At 46.8% G+C, this 19424-nt stretch overlaps 1 long non-coding RNA gene across 1 annotated transcript in view; it reads right to left on the bottom strand.

Annotated features, from left to right (window-relative positions):
* Nucleotides 1-18740, bottom strand: part of LOC118938911 — a 46980-nt gene extending 28240 nt beyond the window's left edge. Inside the window, exon 1 of the long non-coding RNA XR_005036305.1 lies at nt 18357-18740. This is a non-coding gene — a long non-coding RNA (uncharacterized LOC118938911). The remainder of the gene's footprint in view (nt 1-18356) is intronic.
* Between the last annotated feature and the right edge of the window lie 684 nt (nt 18741-19424).

Below are 19424 nucleotides of genomic sequence, written 5' to 3'. Positions count from 1 at the left end.
TATGCAATCTGGTTTCAGAGCTGGTCATGGGTGGACCTTAGCCACGCTCAAGGTCCTAAATGATATCATAACCACCATCGATAAGACATTACTCTGTAGCCATATTCAACGACCTGGCCAAGGCATTCAACTCTGTCAATCACCACATTCTTATTGGCAGACTCGACAGCCTTGGTTTCTCAAATGATTGCCTCGCCTGGTTTACCAACTACTTCTCTGATAGAGTTCAGTGTGTCAAATCCGAGGGCCTGTTGTCCGGACCTCTGGCAGTCTCTATGGGCCTGCCACAGGGTTCAATTCTCGGGTCGACTCCCTTCTCTGTATACATCATTGATGTCGCTCTTGCTGCTGGTGATTCTCTGATCCACCTCTACGCAGACGGCACCATTCTGTATACTTCTTGTCCCTCTTTGGACACTGTGTTAACTAACCTCCAGACGAGCTTCAATGCCGTACAACTCTCCTTCCGTGGCCTCCAACTGCTCTTAAATGCAAGTAAAGCTAAATGCATGCTATTCAATCGATCACTGCCCGCACCTGCCCGCTGTCCAGCATCACTACTCTGGACCGCTCTGACTTAGAATACGTGGACAATTACAAAAACCTAGGTGTCTGGTTAGACTGTAAACTCTCCTTCCAGACTCACATTAAGCATCTCCAATCCAAAATGAAATCTAGAATCGGCTTCCTATTTCACAACAAAGCATCCTTCACTCATGCCGCCAAACATACCCTTGTAAAACTGACCATCCTACCGATCCTCAACTTCGGCGATGTCATCTATGAAATAGCCTCCAACACTCTACTCAACAAATTGGATGCAGTCTATCACAGTGCCACCCATTTTGTCACCAAAGCTCCATATACTACCCACCACTGCGACATGCACACTCTCGTTGGTTGGCCCTCGCTTCATACTCGTCGCCAAACCCACTGGCTACAGGTTATCTACAAGTCTCTGCTAGGTAAAGCCCCACCTTATCTCAGCTCACTGGTCACCATAGCAGCACCCACTCGTAGCACACGTTCCAGCAGGTATATCTCACTGGTTACCCCCAAAGCCAATTCCTACTTTGGTCGCCTTTCCTTCCAGTTCTCTGCTGCCAATGACTGGAACGAACTGCAAAAATCACTTAAGCTGGAGACTCATATCTCCCTCACTAGCTTTAAGCATCAGCTGTCAGAGCAGCTCACAGATCACTGCACCTGTACATAGCCCATCTATCTACCTCATCCCCATACTGTATTTATTTATTTATCTTGCTCCTTTGCACCACAGTATCTCTACTTGCACATACGTCTTCTGCACATTTACCATTCCAGTGTTTAATTGCTATATTGTAATTACTTCACCACCATGGCCTATTTATTGCCTTAACTGTCATGTATTGTCATGTTGTGTCTTTCTGTCCTTTCCTTTCACCCTGTCTCCCTCTGCTGGTCGTACTAGGTTACCGTTTCTGTCCCTCTTTCCCCCAGCTGTTCCTTGTCTTCTCTGACTACCTCATTCACCCCTTTTCCCACCTGTTCCCTTTTTCCCTCTGATTAGGTCCCTATATCTCTCTCTGTTTCTGCTCCTGTCTTTGTCGGATTCTTGTTTGTGTGTCTCATGCCTGAACCAGACTATCATCGTGTTTGCTGCAACCTTGTCCTGTCCTGTCGGAATCTACCTGTCCATCTGAGCCCACGTGTGTTCATCATTAAAGAAACTCTGTTTGTTAATTCGCTTTTGGGTCCTCATTCACGCACCTGACAGAAGAATCCGACCAAGAATGGACCCAGCGACTTCGGATCCTCTCCACTCAGCCGTCGAGATCCAGGGAGCGATGCTAGGCAGACACGAGCAGGAATTGTCTGCTGCTCGACATGCCGTTGAGACCCTGGCCACCCAAGTCTCCAACCTCACAGAACAGGTTCACCATCTCCGCCTCGATCCACCGGCCACTTCCAGGGCTTTCGAATCTCCGGAGCCCAGAATCAATAACCCGCCGTGTTACTCTGGGGAGCCCACTGAATGCCGCTCGTTCCTCACCCAGTGTGATATTGTGTTTTCTCTCCAGCCCAACACTTACGCCAGGAGCACTGCTCGTGTCGCCTACGTCATATCTCTCCTTACTGGACGGGCTCGTGAGTGGGGCACGGCAATCTGGGAGGCAAGGGCTGAGTGTACTAACCAGTATCAGGACTTTAAGGAGGAGATGATACGGGTTTTTGATCGATCTGTTTTTGGGGAGGAGGCTCCAGGGCCCTGTCTTCCCTATGTCAAGGCAATCGATCCATAACAGACTACTCTATTGAGTTTCGCACTCTTGCTGCCTCCAGTGGCTGGAACGAGCCGGCTTTGCTCGCTCGTCTTCTGGAGGGTCTCCGCGCAGAGGTAAAGGATGAGATTCTCTCCCGGGAGGTTCCTTCCAGCGTGGATTCCTTGATTGAACTCGCTATTCGCATTGAGCGACGGGTTGATCTTCGTCACCGAGCTCGTGGAAAGGAGCTCGCGTTCTCCGTTGCCCCCATCTCCGCATCCCTACCATCTTCCTCTGCCGGCTCGGGAGCTGAGCCTATGCAGCTGGGAGGTATCCGCATCTCGACTAAGGAGAGGGAACGGAGAATCACCAACCGCCTCTGTCTCTATTGCGGTTCTGCTGGTCATTTTGTCACTTCATGTCCAGTAAAAGCCAGAGCTCATCAGTAAGCGGAGGGCTACTGGTGAGCGCTACTACTCCTGTCTCTCCTTCAAGATCCTGCACTACCTTGTCGGTCCATCTACGCTGGACCGGTTCGTCAGCTTCCTGCAGTGCCTTAATAGACTCTGGGGCGGAGGGCTGTTTTATGGACGAGACCTGGGCTCGGGAACATGACATTCCTCTCAGACAGTTAAGGGAGTCCACGGCCTTGTTTGCCCTGGATGGTAGTCCTCTCCCCAGGATTCAGCGTGAGACGCTACCTTTAACCCTCACTGTTTCTGGTAATCATAGCGAAACCATTTATTTTTTAATTTTTCGTTCACCTTTTACACCTGTTGTTTTGGGCCATCCCTGGCTAGTTTGTCATAATCCTTCCATTAATTGGTCTAGTAATTCTATCCTCTCCTGGAACGTCTCTTGTCATGTGAAATGTTTAATGTCTGCTATCCCTCCTGTTTCCTCTGTCTCTTCTTCACAGGAGGAGCCTGGTGATTTGACAGGGGTGCCGGAGGAATATCACGATCTGCGCACGGTGTTCAGTCGGTCCAGGGCCACCTCTCTTCCTCCACACCGGTCGTATGATTGTAGTATTGATCTCCTTCCGGGAACCACTCCCCCCCGGGGTAGACTATACTCTCTGTCGGCTCCCGAACGTAAGGCTCTCGAGGATTATTTGTCTGTAGCTCTTGACGCCGGTACCATAGTCCCCTCCTCCTCTCCCGCCGGAGCGGGGGTTTTTTTTGTCAAGAAGAAGGACGGGTCTCTGCGCCCCTGCATAGATTATCGAGGGCTGAATGACATAACAGTGAAGAATCGTTATCCGCTTCCTCTTATGTCTTCAGCCTTCGAGATCCTGCAGGGAGCCAGGTTTTTCACTAAGTTGGACCTTCGTAACGCTTACCATCTCATGCGCATCAGGGAGGGGGACGAGTGGAAGACGGCGTTTAACACTCCGTTAGGGCACTTTGAATACCGGGTTCTTCCTTTCGGCCTCGCTAACGCTCCAGTTGTCTTTCAGGCATTAGTCAATGATGTCCTGAGAGACATGCTGAACATCTTTGTTTTCGTTTACCTTGACGATATCCTGATTTTTTCACCGTCACTCCAGATTCATGTTCAGCACGTTCGACGTGTCCTCCAGCGCCTTTTAGAGAATTGTCTTTTTGTGAAGGCTGAGAAGTGCACTTTTCATGCCTCCTCCGTCACATTTCTCGGTTCTGTTATTTCCGCTGAAGGCATTAAGATGGATCCCGCTAAGGTCCAAGCTGTCATTGATTGGCCCGCCCCTAAGTCACGCGTCGAGCTGCAGCGCTTTCTCGGCTTCGCGAACTTCTATCGTCGTTTCATCCGTAATTTCGGTCAGGTGGCAGCTCCTCTCACAGCCCTTACTTCTGTCAAGACGTGCTTTAAGTGGTCCGTTTCCGCCCAGGGAGCTTTTGATCTCCTCAAGAATCGTTTTACATCCGCTCCTATCCTTGTTACACCTGACGTCTCTAGACAGTTCGTTGTCGAGGTTGACGCGTCAGAGGTGGGCGTGGGAGCCATTCTTTCTCAGCGCTCCCTCTCTGACGACAAGGTCCACCCATGCGCGTATTTTTCTCATCGCCTGTCGCCGTCGGAACGTAACTATGATGTGGGAAACCGCGAACTGCTCGCCATCCGGTTAGCCCTAGGCGAATGGCGACAGTGGTTGGAGGGGGCGACCGTTCCTTTTGTCGTTTGGACTGACCATAGGAACCTTGAGTACATCCGTTCTGCCAAACGACTTAATGCGCGTCAGGCGCGTTGGGCGCTGTTTTTCGCTCGTTTCGAGTTCGTGATTTCTTATCGTCCGGGCTCTAAGAACACCAAGCCTGATGCTTTATCTCGTCTCTTCAGTTCTTCAGTAGCCTCCACTGACCCCGAGGGGATTCTCCCTGAGGGGCGTGTTGTCGGGTTGACTGTCTGGGGAATTGAGAGGCAGGTAAAGCAAGCGCTCACTCACACTCCGTCGCCGCGCGCTTGTCCTAGGAACCTTCTTTTCGTTCCCGTTCCTACTCGTCTGGCCGTTCTTCAGTGGGCTCACTCTGCCAAGTTAGCCGGCCACCCTGGCGTTCGGGGTACGCTTGCTTCCGTTCGCCAGCGTTTTTGGTGGCCCACCCGGGAGCATGACACGCGTTGTTTCGTGGCTGCTTGTTCGGTCTGCGCGCAGACTAAGTCCGGTAACTCCCCTCCTGCCGGCCGTCTCAGGCCGCTTCCCATTCCCTCTCGACCGTGGTCTCACATCGCCTTAGATTTTGTCACCGGACTGCCTTCGTCAGCGGGGAAGACTGTTATTCTTACGGTTGTCGATAGGTTCTCTAAGGCGGCTCATTTCATTCCCCTTGCTAAGCTTCCTTCTGCTAAAGAGACGGCACAAATCATCATCGAGAATGTTTTCAGAATTCATGGCCTTCCGTCAGACGTCGTTTCGGACAGAGGTCCGCAATTCACGTCTCAATTTTGGAGGGAGTTTTGCCGTTTGATTGGGGCTTCCGTCAGTCTCTCTTCCGGCTTTCACCCCCAGTCTAACGGTCAAGCAGAACGGGCCAATCAGACTATTGGTCGCATCTTACGCAGTCTTTCTTTTCGCAACCCTGCGTCTTGGTCAGAACAGCTCCCCTGGGCAGAATACGCCCACAACTCGCTTCCTTCGTCTGCGACCGGGCTATCTCCTTTTCAGAGTAGCCTCGGGTACCAGCCTCCGCTGTTCTCATCTCAGTTCGCCGAGTCCAGCGTCCCCTCTGCTCAGGCTTTTGTCCAACGTTGCGAGCGCACCTGGAAGAGGGTCAGGTCTGCACTTTGCCGTTATAGGACGCAGACTGTGAGGGCTGCTAATAAGCGTAGAACTAAGAGTCCTAGATATAGTCGCGGTCAGAGAGTTTGGCTCTCCACTCAGAACCTTCCCCTTAAGACGGCTTCTCGCAAGTTGACCCCGCGGTTCATTGGTCCGTTCCGTATTTCTCGGGTCATTAATCCTGTCGCAGTTCGACTTCTTCTTCCGCGATACCTTCGTCGCGTCCACCCGGTCTTCCATGTCTCCTGTATCAAGCCCGTTCTTCGCGCCCCCGCTCGTCTTCCCCCCCCCCCCCCCCCATCCTTGCCAATCAGACTATTGGTCGCATCTTACGCAGTGTTTCTTTTCGCAACCCTGCGTCTTGGTCAGAACAGCTCCCCTGGGCAGAATACGCCCACAACTCGCTTCCTTCGTCTGCGACCGGGCTATCTCCTTTTCAGAGTAGCCTCGGGTACCAGCCTCCGCTGTTCTCATCTCAGTTCGCCGAGTCCAGCGTCCCCTCCGCTCAGGCTTTTGTCCAACGTTGCGAGCGCACCTGGAAGAGGGTCAGGTCTGCACTTTGCCGTTATAGGACGCAGACTGTGAGGGCTGCTAATAAGCGTAGAACTAAGAGTCCTAGATATTGTCGCGGTCAGAGAGTTTGGCTCTCCACTCAGAACCTTCCCCTTAAGACGGCTTCTCGCAAGTTGACCCCGCGGTTCATTGGTCCGTTCCGTATTTCTCGGGTCATTAATCCTGTCGCAGTTCGACTTCTTCTTCCGCGATACCTTCGTCGCGTCCACCCGGTCTTCCATGTCTCCTGTATCAAGCCCGTTCTTCGCGCCCCCGCTCGTCTTCCCCCCCCCCCCCATCCTTGTCGAGGGCGCACCCATCTACAGGGTCCGTAGGATTTTGGACATGCGTCCTCGGGGCCGTGGTCACCAGTACCTCGTAGATTGGGAGGGGTACGGTCCTGAGGAGAGGAGTTGGGTTCCCTCTCGGGACGTGCTGGACAGTGCGCTGATCGAGGATTTCCTCCGTTGCCGCCAGGTTTCCTCCTCGAGTGCGCCAGGAGGCGCTCGGTGAGTGGGGGGGTACTGTCATGTATTGTCATGTTGTGTCTTTCTGTCCTTTCCTTTCACCCTGTCTCCCTCTGCTGGTCGTACTAGGTTACCGTTTCTGTCCCTCTTTCCCCCAGCTGTTCCTTGTCTTCTCTGACTACCTCATTCACCCCTTTTCCCACCTGTTCCCTTTTTCCCTCTGATTAGGTCCCTATATCTCTCTCTGTTTCTGCTCCTGTCTTTGTCGGATTCTTGTTTGTGTGTCTCATGCCTGAACCAGACTATCATCGTGTTTGCTGCAACCTTGTCCTGTCCTGTCGGAATCTACCTGTCCATCTGAGCCCACGTGTGTTCATCATTAAAGAAACTCTGTTTGTTAATTCGCTTTTGGGTCCTCATTCACGCACCTGACATTAACTCCCTTATCCTACCTCATTTGCATTCACTGTATTTAGACTTTTTCTTTTTTTTATACTGTATTATTGACTGTATTTTTTGTTTATTCCGTGTGTAACTCTGTGTTGTTGTATGTGTCGAATTGCTATGCTTTATCTTGGCCAGGTTGCAGTTGCAAATGAGAACTTGTTCTCAACTAGCCTACCTGTTTAAATAAAAGGTCAAATAAAATAAAGTCAGGAAAAAAAACTACAATTGAAATTCAAATGCCAAGCAATGGTTTCAGAAGTGAACAAGAGAAACAGTTAAGCCTCGAATATCAGCCACATCTACAACAATTACAATCCTTTCAGTTCCTGTAATTCATTCATTCCCCCTCTTACGACTTTCTCAATGCTTTCACATCCTCTGATAGAAGCAATGGTGAATATGCCACCTCAATGTCAAGCTATGGGGGCAGATTATATCAACACCTCAGCTAAACAAATTGTTTTTGATTCCCCATCATTGACTACTAGTGATGGTCTCATTTACTGGAGGAGCAGTAAAGAACGACAATGGATGAAACCATGACATTGACAAATAGTAGAGAAACTGTTGAGGATTTATATTGAATGGTGTATATAAATGTACCGTAACAGCAAAAGTTCTGTTACCACAGGCATCATGTAAGTACAGTTTTGGGGGAAATTAAATTCTCAGAATGCAATGTACCTACATAGAAGATGACGATTACTTTCGATTACTAGTCCATCGCTCTAACCACTAGGCTACCTGCCACCCCATTTCATAACAGAAACTTCAATGAATATAAGTGTAAACTGCTTGACCCTTTCGCTTTAATTTATTTGGAGCTATTGTATAAGAAATAAATCAACACAGCACTTCTAAATGTGTAGCTTATCTGCTTGTTAGTCAGTCAATAAAAACTACTTAAATTATCGAAGGAACACACCATGTCTGTGTCACAAATGGCACCCTATTCCATCCAGCCCCATAGGGCGCTGGTCAAAATGAGTGTACTATATAAGGAATAGGGTGCATTTGGGATACAAACACAATGTTCTATTATCAGTCCAATTGAAATAGTTACAAAAACCTATTGGATTAAAGTTCTTTCTCAATCGACACCATTCGTACAGGCTGTTTTTTCAGCTGCCTCCACAACCTTGTAACCTAATAAAGTACCAGCATAAAGTGTGTCAACAGTTCTCGCTAGGTAATAATATTGTAAATCCATAACGTCAGCTACATCCCAAATGGCACCCTATTCCCTATGTAGTGCATTCATTTTGATAGGGCTCTAGTCAAAAGTAGTGCACTGTGTAGGGAATAGGGTCCCATTTGGGACAGCCATTGGAAATATTTGTAGATTTGACAGCTGGCTTTATATCCGTAGTTGATGTCATGGGCTGTGGAAGTACCTAGGTATCCAGATAGAAAAAACATGACTCATAACGGTCACTTATCAATCAACATGTTATAGGCTTTCACCCATCGTAAAATTCCAGATACGGCTCCATTTGACACCTGAATGGAAAAGTCAACAGTAAAAGTAGTTAAAATTCTCATTTTACGTCGTACTCTCATGCCTATCCATTTCAGCCACCTGTACATACTGTCCACAGGCCTTTATTAAGTGACTGTCGCCTCTTACAAGATTAAGATTGTGTTACATGGACAACATTTTGAAGAAGGTATGTAATGATTTCCTTTATCAGAGCTTTTAGAGCTTTTTACTGTCAGGGAGACGAGAGATTTTACAAGGGGTACACACACACACACACGGCCTGCAGCCGTCAGCTGGTCCAGCGAGGGAGTGTGTGTCTATTGCTCCTCACCACAACCTCTGGTTTCCTGTGTGAGGGCCTGCGAGGTAAATAACAGCAGGACAGAGACAACATTCTTACCGCACTGTCCCACATGCGCAAGCAGTGGCGCACACATACACACACTGTAAAGTAAAAACACACATACAACCTGGCAGTCAGTTCCCATTCCCACATCTGTCAATTCTCCCCTCCTGTCCTGAGTCTGACACACTCATGTCCTCTCTTCCGCCACACTGCGACTTCCTCCATTTCACAAGTCATAAACAAACACGCCGACGCTTTCACTACTGGCTGCCACAGACAACCACTCCCAAACCTCCCTTACACACACACACACACACACACACACACACACACACACACACACACACACACACACACACACACACACACACACACACACACACACACACACACACACCTGACTGTATGACGAACTAGCAGTAGGAGTGCTCCCCTTCTTTAGTCCAGACATACACAGATATATTTGCTCATCATTCATTACCTCGGTCACTGTTTATTTCTCTCCCTCCCTCCTCCCTCGCTTTCCTGACCAACTGGCCAGCTGGTGAAGGGGGAGGGATGGGGAGCCTCCCTCTCCTCCACTCGAACAGACCGAACAGAAACCCAGGGTGCAGTTGGGACATGCTGACAAGTGTAAGAGGACCAGCGGTGTTAAGGGTCACATAGGCTACTGTGGCAACACAGGTTTGGGCAGTTCACTTCACGGTGTAGGTTAGTGCAGTATAACCACAGTGACTAAAAGACTAGAACAACAAACTGAAGCATGTCCTCACTACACCACCAATAAAAGGCGGTTGGGCAAGACTTCTGCGCCACTGGGAAAGAAGGTTAAGAATAGGGTTAACCCTTTGGTTTACAGTACCAGGTTTGTACACACCTACTCGTTCTCTGCTACCACTTGTCGTGAGGTAGCAGAGAAAACAGTCTATGACTTAGCCATCTTCTGACACCGCCTATTATATAGATCCTGGATGGCAGGAAGCTTGGCCCCAGTGATGTACTGGGCCGTACGCACTACCCACTGTAGCGCCTTCAGATGCCGAGCACTTGCCATACCAGGCACTGATATAACCACTCAGGATGCTCTTGATGGTGCAGCTGAAGAACATCTTGAGGATCTGGGGACCCATTACAAATCTTTTCCGTCTCCTGAGGGGGAAAAGGTTCTGTTGTGCACTCTTCACGACAGTCTTGGTGTGTTTGGACCATGACAGTTCGTTGGTTATGTAGACACCAAGGAACATGAAACTCTAGACCCACTCCACTACAGCCCCATCAATGTTAATGGTGGCCATCTCGTCCCCCCTTTTCCTGTAATCCATGATCAGCTCCTTTGTCTTGCTAACATTGAGGGAGAGGTTGTTGTGCTGGAACCACACCGCCAGTTCTCTGACCTCTCTGTCTCGTCATTGTCGGTGATCAGGCCTACCACTGTTGTTTCGTCATTAAACTTAATGATACAGTGTTGGGGTCGTGTTTGGCCACGCAGTCGTGGGTGAAAAGGGAATACATGAAGGGACTAAGTACACACCAGAGGGGCCCCAGTGTTGTGGATCAGCGTGGCAGACATGTTGTAACCTACCCTTACCACCTGGGGGTGGCCCGTCAGGAAGTCCAGGATCCAGTTGCAGAGGGAGGTGTTTAGTCCCAGGGTCCTTAGCTCCGTGATGATCTTCGTGGGCACTATGGTGTTGAATGCTGAGCTGCTGAACAGCATTCTCACATAGGTGTTCCTTTTGTCCAGGTGGGAAAGGGCAGCGTGGAGTGCGATTGAGAATAAATTGGGTGAATTTTGGCCCATTCCTCCTGACAGAGCTGGTGTAACTGAGTCAGGTTTGTAGGCCTCCTTGCTCACACACGCCTTTTCAGTTCTGCCCCCACATTTTCTATGGGATTGAGGTTAGGGCGTTGTGATGGTCACTCCAATATGACTTTGTTGTCCTTAAGCCATTTTGCCACAACTTTGTAAGTATGCTTGGGGTCATTGTCCATTTGGAAGAACCATTTGCGACCAAGCATTAACTTCCTGACTGATGTCTTCAGATGCTGCTTCAACATATCTACATCATTTTCCACCTCATGATGCCATCTATTTTGTGAAACAACATGATGCTTCACGGTTGGGATGGTGTTCTTTGGCTTACAAGCCTCCCCCTTTTTCCTCCAAACATAACGATGGTCATTATGGCCAAACAGTTATATTTGTGTTTCATCAGACCAGAGGACATTTCTCCAAAAAGTACCATCTTTGTCTCCATGTGCAGTTGCAAACCGTAGTCTGGCTTTTTTTATGGTGGTTTTGGAGCAGTGGCTTCTTCCTTGCTGAGCGGCCTTTCAGGTTATGTCGATATAGGACTTGTTTTACTGTGGATATAGATACGTTTGTACCTGTTCCCTCCAGCATCTTCACAAGGTCCTTTGATGTTGTTCTGCGATTGGTTTGCACTTTTCGCACCAAAGTACGTTCATCTCTAGTAGACAGAACGCATCTCCTTCCTGAGCAGTATGACAGCTGTGTGGTCCCATGGTGTTAATACTTGCGTACTGATGTTTGTACAGATGAACGTGGTACCTTCAGGCATTTGGAAATTGCTCCCCAGGATGAACCAGACTTGTGGAGGTCTACAATTATTTTTCAGTGGTCTTTGCTGATTTCTTTTGATTTTCCTATGATGTCAAGCAAAGAGGCACTGCGTTTGACGGTAGGCCTTGAAATACATCCACAGGTACACCTCTAATTGACTAAAATTATGTAAATTAGCCTATCAGAAGCTTCTAAAGGCATGGTATCATTTTCTGGAATTTTCCAAGCTGTTTGAAGGCACAGTCAACTTAGTGTATGTGAACTTCTGACCCACTAGAATTGTGATAGTGAATTATAAGTGGAATAATCTGTCTGTAAACAATTGTTGGAAAAATTACTTGTGTCATGCACAAAGTAGATGTCCTAACCGACTTGCCAAAACTATAGTTTGTTAACAAGAAATTGTGGAGTGGTTGAAAAACAACCTAAGTGTATGTAAACTTCCGACTTCAACTGTAGGTATTACAGACTTTGTCAGGGAGAGATTGAAAATGTCAGTGAAGACACTTGCCAGTTGGTCAGCGTATGCTCACAGTACACGTCCTGGTAATCCGTCTGGCCCCGCGGCTTTGTGATTGTTGACCTGTTTAAAGGTCTTGATCACATCGGCTACCGGTAGCATTATCACAGTCATCCAGAAAAGCTGGTGCTCTTGTGCATGCTTCATTGTTGCTTGCCTCGAAGCGAGCATAAAAGGCATTTAGCTTGTCTGGTAGGCTCGCATCACTGGGCAGCTCACGTCTGGGTTTCCCTTTGTAGTCCGTAATAGTTTTCAAGCCCTGCCACATACGACGAGCGTCAGAGCCAGTGTAGTAGGATTCAATATCAATCCTGTATTGACGCTTTGCTTGTTTGTTGGTTCGTCTGAGTGCATAGCGAGATTTCTTATAAGCGTCCGGATTAGTGTCCCACTCCTTGAAAGCGGCAGCTCTAGCCTTTAGCTAAATGCGGATGTTGCCTGTAATGCATGACTTCTGGTTGGGATATGAACTTGTGGTCAGTCAATGTGGAGAAATTCAAGTGCTATGTTGAAACTGGCTCTCATGAGGACCGCCACAGGAAACCAAGACCCAGAGTAACCTATGCTGCAGAGGACAAGTTCATTAGAATTAACTGCACCTCAGATTGTGAAGCATATATTTGGGCTGCTGAGTTCAAGTAACAGACACATCAACATCAACTGTTCAGAGGAGTCTGCGTGAATCAGCATTCATGGTCAAATTTCTGCAAAGAAACCACTACTAATGGACACCAATAATAAGAAGAGACATGATTGGGCCAAGAAACATGTGCAATTGACATTAGACCGGTGGAAATCTGTCCTTTCGTCTGATGAGTCCCAATTTGAGATTTTTGGTTCCAACCACCATGTCTTTGTGAGACACTGAGTAGGTGAACCGCATGTGTGGTTGCCATCGTGAAGCATGGAGGAGGAGGAGTGATGGTGTGGGGGTGCTTTGCTGGTGACACAGGCTGTGATTAATTTAGAATTCAAGGCATACTTAACCAGCATTGCTACCACAGTATTCTGCAGCGATACGCCATCCCATCTGGTTTGCGCTTAGTGGGACTATTATTGGTTTTCCAAAAGGAAAATGACCCAACACATCTCCAGGCTGTGTAATGGCTATTTGACCAAGACGGAGAGTGATGGAGTGCTGCATCAGATGACCTGGCCTCCACAATCGCCCGACCTCAACCCAATTGAGATGGTTTGGGATGAGTTGGACCACAGAGTGAAGGAAAAGCAGCCAACAAGTGCTCAGCATATGTGTGAACTCCTTCAAGACTTTTGGAAAAGCATTCCAGGTGAAGCTGGTTGAGAGAATACCAACAGTGTGCAAAGCTGTCATCAGGGCAAATGGTGGCTACTTTGAAGAATCTCAAATAGAAAATATATTTAGATTTGTTTAACACTTTTTTTGGTTACTATATGATTCCATGTGTGTTATTTCATAGTTTTGATGTCTTCACTATTATTCTACAATGTAGAAAATAGTAAAAAATAAAGAAAAACCCATGAATGAGTAGGTGTGTCCAAACTTTTTACTGGTACTATTTGTCTCATCTTAAAATAAAACACTATGTAAGCTAAGAGTTTACTTAAAGCACATTATTTTGGTGTGATTTATTGCCTTCTAAGTGTATTCATTCATATCACCTTGTAAATAGGATCCTTATTTAATGTACGTGGTTGAGGAATGCTATTGAAGGGGCAGATTGGGCCCTTATGAAGGACTTGTGTAATAAATCTCTTGCGGTGCTTGGCATGGTGTTGACTACATACTACACATGTACAGTACACATCTTTGATTGCAGACATGAAAGCACATTCCAGCTCAGTTAGGTTGTGATGTCCATAAATTGTAGTTGACAGGAGAGGCTAACGAGAGATATAGGTAGGGCTAACACTGACGCTGTCCTCAGTGAAAGAGGTAGAGAGAGAGGTCAAGAGAGAGAGGGCGGCCTATTTGAACAGACTTCATCCGAGAAGGGAAGAGAGAGTAAATATTATAATTTCACATATACTTGTAAATAAAAGAGTACAAAGTGCAAACTAACCACCCAGCTTTGGAGTAGTTAGGTCTATTTCCTTGTTTTTGAGATGAGCTGGCTAGTAGATACCCATAGACTTCCAGCAATTGTGCTAAGCTAACAATATGCTACCTTCAACTTTCTTGAAACTGCACACGGACATAAAAATGGTATCCATGAGTTTGTCTGACTCTAGGTAAGTAGGAAATTACCAAAATACCAATGTATCCCTTTAATATCAGGTTAAACTAACAGAGAAAGAGAGAGTATTGGGTAGAGCAAGAGGGCTAGAGAGCGAGAGGGCTTGAGAGCGAGAGGGCTAGAGAGCGAGCGAGCAAGCGAGAACTAGAGAGCGAGTGAGAGAAGTGGCCAGGTTCATGTTTCATGTGGCCAGATCCTAAACCTGCCCTTGACCTGTCTGTCAGACGGAGGAACGGAAGAACGGAGAGAGACTGAGGGGAGGGAAGGCAAGCTGATGATTGACACACTGACATTGCCTCCCCTCCCTTCAATAGTGTCCAAGTAGAGTTAGCTAGGGCTAGTATGCTGTACCTGCTCCAAAACTCAGCTATTTTTCATCCTATAGCTCATTCTCCATATTTTTTAATAGTGAGCCAACATGTTTTCAGGATTTTTATTTCCATGACTGATAAAAAAACGAATTTCTCATGCTCTCTCATCTCTCTGCAGAAGACAAACACTCAGTGATCAGTTTATTAGATATACCAACACGTTAATGAAAATGGTGGCCCGTAGCTTGTTCTATAAAGCAGGCAGACAGGCATCTAGTTACTGTTCGATTGAACATTAGAATGGGCAAAATGAGTCCCCGGTGGACTGACAATACACTGCTGTTTAGTGAATCCCCTGTGGACTGACAATACACTGCTGTTTAGCGAATCCCCTGTAGACTGTCAGAGGTCCAGATGTAGAACACAAACAGAGGTATTGAGCGGCTGGCCAGAGGGGAGGAGAGGGCGATTGTGCTGCTGTAGGATCTTTGATGTTTTATGGTACTGGACTTCAGTCACAAGGCTTTCACACACATCTGTAGGCTACCGCGCTTGCTCTGCCGCGCTCAATGACTACCACATGCTCCTAATGGCCCTGTAGAAGTTTGTGCACAAACACACACACACACACACCGATCGTAGTAACAGAATGCAAAACAGTTATACTCAGGACGTCCATTAGAAACCTCCAACAAATACACTGACAGTAAGCTACAGTTTGACTTTCATTTACTGCTCTTGTCAATATGATTCTCAAAAGATTTTCATCACATTGTAGTATAAAAAGCCATGTGTTTTCAAGCCTTAACCCCTACATTCAGTGACAGTAAGGGGCATTCACATTACACTGACCTCATCCCCCTGAAACACACACACCTCCCCCGTCCTATTCAAGCCTTGTAAGGGTGAACTCTCCTCTCAATAAGATTCCTGTCTACTCCAGGCAGCGTTTCCATGTCTGTCCAAACATACAGAGACAGAGGAAAGAGAGAAGCAGAGAGCGGTCAGTCAGACAGAGAACCCATCTGTGTTCTCCTCCATTCTCAGAGCCTGGACATGAGCAAACACCATCGCTTTCACACCACCGGCTTTCAGCGCCCTGCCTGGCAACCATTCTGACTCCTGACACACTAACTGGACTGGAGCCTGCCGTTCAGTTCACACTGAACGGCAGGCTCTGCTGTTACGAAGAAGCTTGAACTTGACATCTAGCCAATTAGCTAGCAAGTTAGCAAACCAAGTGCATATTTGGAGCCTCTTAGAGTTCTAACAGTTATGCCTAACTAATAGTTAACTATAGTTATAAGCAGTGGTGTTTCAAGCACCCCGTGAGGCGGGTGGGTCCCCAACTGAATTATATATTTTTAAACGGTATTGAAAATCATACCATCTTTTTCAAAAAACACTGTATAATGGGGTAACACACACACACACACACCTAAACAACATCACATGGGTCATGGAGAAGTAGAAGGGAGATGAACATTTGGGTAGTCACCAACTGATAAGATGGCGTCCCAAATGGCACGCTATTCCCTACATAGTGCACTGTTGTTGACAAGGGTCTCTCGTTAAAAGTAGAGCACTATGTAGGAAATAATGTGCCGTTTGGAACTGACCAAGACTTCCAGGGTGTTTGGGCGGCGGCTGCAAACTCTTCTGGGAAACTACCAGATAACGACAGGAAGAGGTTGAAAGTCTGAAAGGAGGGAATAGAAGAACATATCTATGGGACACAGGGGTTGAGAAAACACTGGGTTTTTAAGGGCAAGCTGCTGAACTGTGGGACATAGCACTGTTGGGATATAGGCTGTGTCCCAAATGGCACTCGATACGCTACATAGTGCACTACTGAGACCAGGCAAATAGGGTTCTGGTCAAAAGTAGTGTGCTATATAGGGAATAGGGTACCATTTGAGATGCATCCTTAGTGTTTGCATATGGTAATGATTGGCTTCACATCAGTCTGGCCCGTTAAATGGTCAATAGTCTAATGTGGGGAGTAAAAATAACATCTTTAACATCCTGGAAGATCAACATACGTACAAACAAATAAGTGTGGTCGTCTAAAAGCATTATGGCTTTATCTTTTATATTCTTTTCCCCTAGCTTTCAAGTTTAGTTCAGAAACACTTAAGGACTGCTGGTGTTTGAACCACCGTGCCAAGTTATTGTTATGCTGGGATCTCTTTTCATCTGCCTCATCGTTACATTTCAATGCTGATTTTCACTTCGGTCAACAAAGAGGAGAAGAACAGGTGCACCGTTTAGTAAGGCAAAGCTAATTACGGCTAATATGGCAGAATTTATTTAGGTTTGTCCGATTTGTCCGATGCGGCCGCTGCCTCCTGCTCAGTTCAAAGCATCATCCGTCTTCCAGTTACATCTCCCACTAACACAGGCCCGGGCGATGGGAAAGTTCACCCTTCAATTGGAGAGCTTGCTTGGACAGACTGGACAAATATTTCCTTTGTGTGGTTGTCTCCTCGCCTCTGTTCTGCCCTGACAGCCACAGAAGAGGGGTTGGGGTGAGAGTGTGTGTGTGTGTAGTGTGTGTGTGTAGTGTTGGTCCCCCCCCCCTGTAGTGACCCAGGACCGCCCATATAGCTGCTTCCATGTTAAATGTTTGATCTCTGTCACTTGGCTTAGCGTGTGTGTGTGTGTGTGTGTCCCACACTTGGCATAGGTATCAATTAGACCGGGGTTACAGAGGAAGAGTGTTCACACAGTGTGCAATCAAAACAGCACAGTGCCCATTTGAAATGAAAAGCTTTCGATGTTTACTGTACAGATTACAGTTGAGGGTTGAGGAGGGGTTGGAGTCAGTCAAATGGTTCTCAGATGGTTTCTCTCTGGATGTGTCCAAAATTACACCCTATTCCCTATATAGAGGCTGTAGAGCCAGAAGGCTCCACAGTCAAAAGTAACGTACTATACAGAGGATGTAGGTCGCCATTTGGGACACAGCCTCTACATTTCAAACACAGATGGGATGTTACGCTGGGATAGTTTCTAGGTATGTAAATATGTATTGTTGAGGCTCACTGAGGTTATACTTTGAGAGGATCAACTTACAGCAATACTTACAGTATCATCCTACTGTATGGTTTATATCAAGACAAATGTCACCCTCGGTTCTCATATAATTTACCATAACAAGATCAATTCTTTCTAAATGAAACATTTTTATCAAGACTCAACTCTCAAAGAGGGAAACTGAACTGCAGACACATATAGGGCTGGTTTCCTGGATACAGATGAATCCTGGACTAAAAATAAGTAAGGGATAATCAAGGAGTGGCTATGTATTCTATGGAAAACAACGAACAATGTGGAAGGTGTGTTTCACTCCTTTAACCTCCGCGCCAGCGGAGTGGAACTGACCTTCCACGGAGTTGCATTCTAACGCATACAGCCCCGAGTTGAATATCCCTTTTATTCCATGTCTATAATTGAACACATTTGCCACTAGAAATGTGTTAATTTGCCGGTAGAAATGTGTTCAATATCCACTGAAGTAGCTCGCAAGTTTACTAGATAGCTACAGTAGTCGCTATGGTAACCAAACAGACTTGCTAGTTTCAAACCATCGGTCTTAGCTTGCTATTATGAAAATCGAATTCAACAATACCGATACTGTTTTCAAATTAGACTTTTGCTTTCAAAAGCAGCTCAAACACAACATGTAAAAATGAACTAGAGCCATTGAATTCTACCGTGCAAATATTCTGTGTATTATAGGCAAAAAATGCACACTGACAGACGAGGGGGTGGGGTACTGTATATGGCCAAAATGTCACAGCTAAGGGCTGTTCTTAGGCACGACGCATCGCAGAGTGCCTGGACACAGCTCCTAGCCGTGTTATATTGGCCATATAATATATAACTGATTACCAACGTAATGAGAACAGTAAAAATACATGTTTTGTCATACCCGTGGTATACGGTCCGATATACCACAGCATTCAGCCAATCAGCATTCAGGCCTCGAACCGTCCAGTTTATAATCATCAATAAAGATTCTCAATTAAAAAAAGATTTTTAGTCCAGGACTAGGCTTAATCTATGTCTGGGAAACAAGCCCATAGTGTTAAGAGTTTAGAGGAGAGACAACTGACTGTCACATAAAAACTTTGTCAACGGGATTAAAGTTAGGAGATCTCAGATATCAAGTCTGAATACTACACATTGCCTGATGCCAGTCCGTTTCCGTTTTCTTGCCAACTCCTCTAAAATGTTTAGCTTGACAATGACAGCAATGGAGTTTGTAAGAGCACAAACACATCTGGGATCAGGTTACCTACCGCCCATAATGCTGACAGTGTAACTGTCTAGTGCGGTCTGTGCAACTCTGTCTGTGAAGCTGTGGAACAACACACCAACTGCAAAGACAAAAAGCCTAGCGCTGGTGAGACCACATGGTCCTGTAAATCAGCGATGGACTATTCTCTGGGTGAACTCTTGACTCAGAGGTCAGAGGTCAGCTCATATCATTACCCTGAGAAGCTGTTCACACTGATCACTTAATAGACAGACGGACAATCTGTTGGATAGACAGGGAGAGTGGAGCTAGAATGAAGACGTTCCGGCTGAGAATGATCCCTCTTTGGGAGAGGAACATGTCACCCTATGTACACTGAACAAAAATATAAAACGCAAAACATGCAATTTCAAAGATTTTAAAAAGAGTTACAGTTAAAGGAAGTCAGTCAATTGAAAATAAATCCATTAGGCCCTAATCTATGGATTTTACATGACTGGGAATACAGATATGCATCTGTTGGTCACAGATACCAAAGTAGGGGTCTCCCGAGAGGCGCAGCAGCCTAGGCACTGCATCGCAGTGCTAGAGGCGTCACTACAGACCCGGGTTCGATCCCGTGTCACAACCGACCGTGATCGAGAGTCCCATAGGGCGGCGCACAATTGTCCCAGCGTTGCCCGGGTTAGGAGAGGGTTTGGCCGGGGGGGCTTTACTTGGCTCATTGGCTCTAGCCACTCC

Source organism: Oncorhynchus mykiss, chromosome 15 (genome assembly GCF_013265735.2).
Source record: "Oncorhynchus mykiss isolate Arlee chromosome 15, USDA_OmykA_1.1, whole genome shotgun sequence".
Taxonomy (NCBI): Eukaryota; Metazoa; Chordata; class Actinopteri; order Salmoniformes; family Salmonidae; genus Oncorhynchus; species Oncorhynchus mykiss.
The sequence above is the reverse complement of the archived record's forward strand: the minus strand, read 5'-3'. Positions and strand labels throughout refer to the sequence as shown.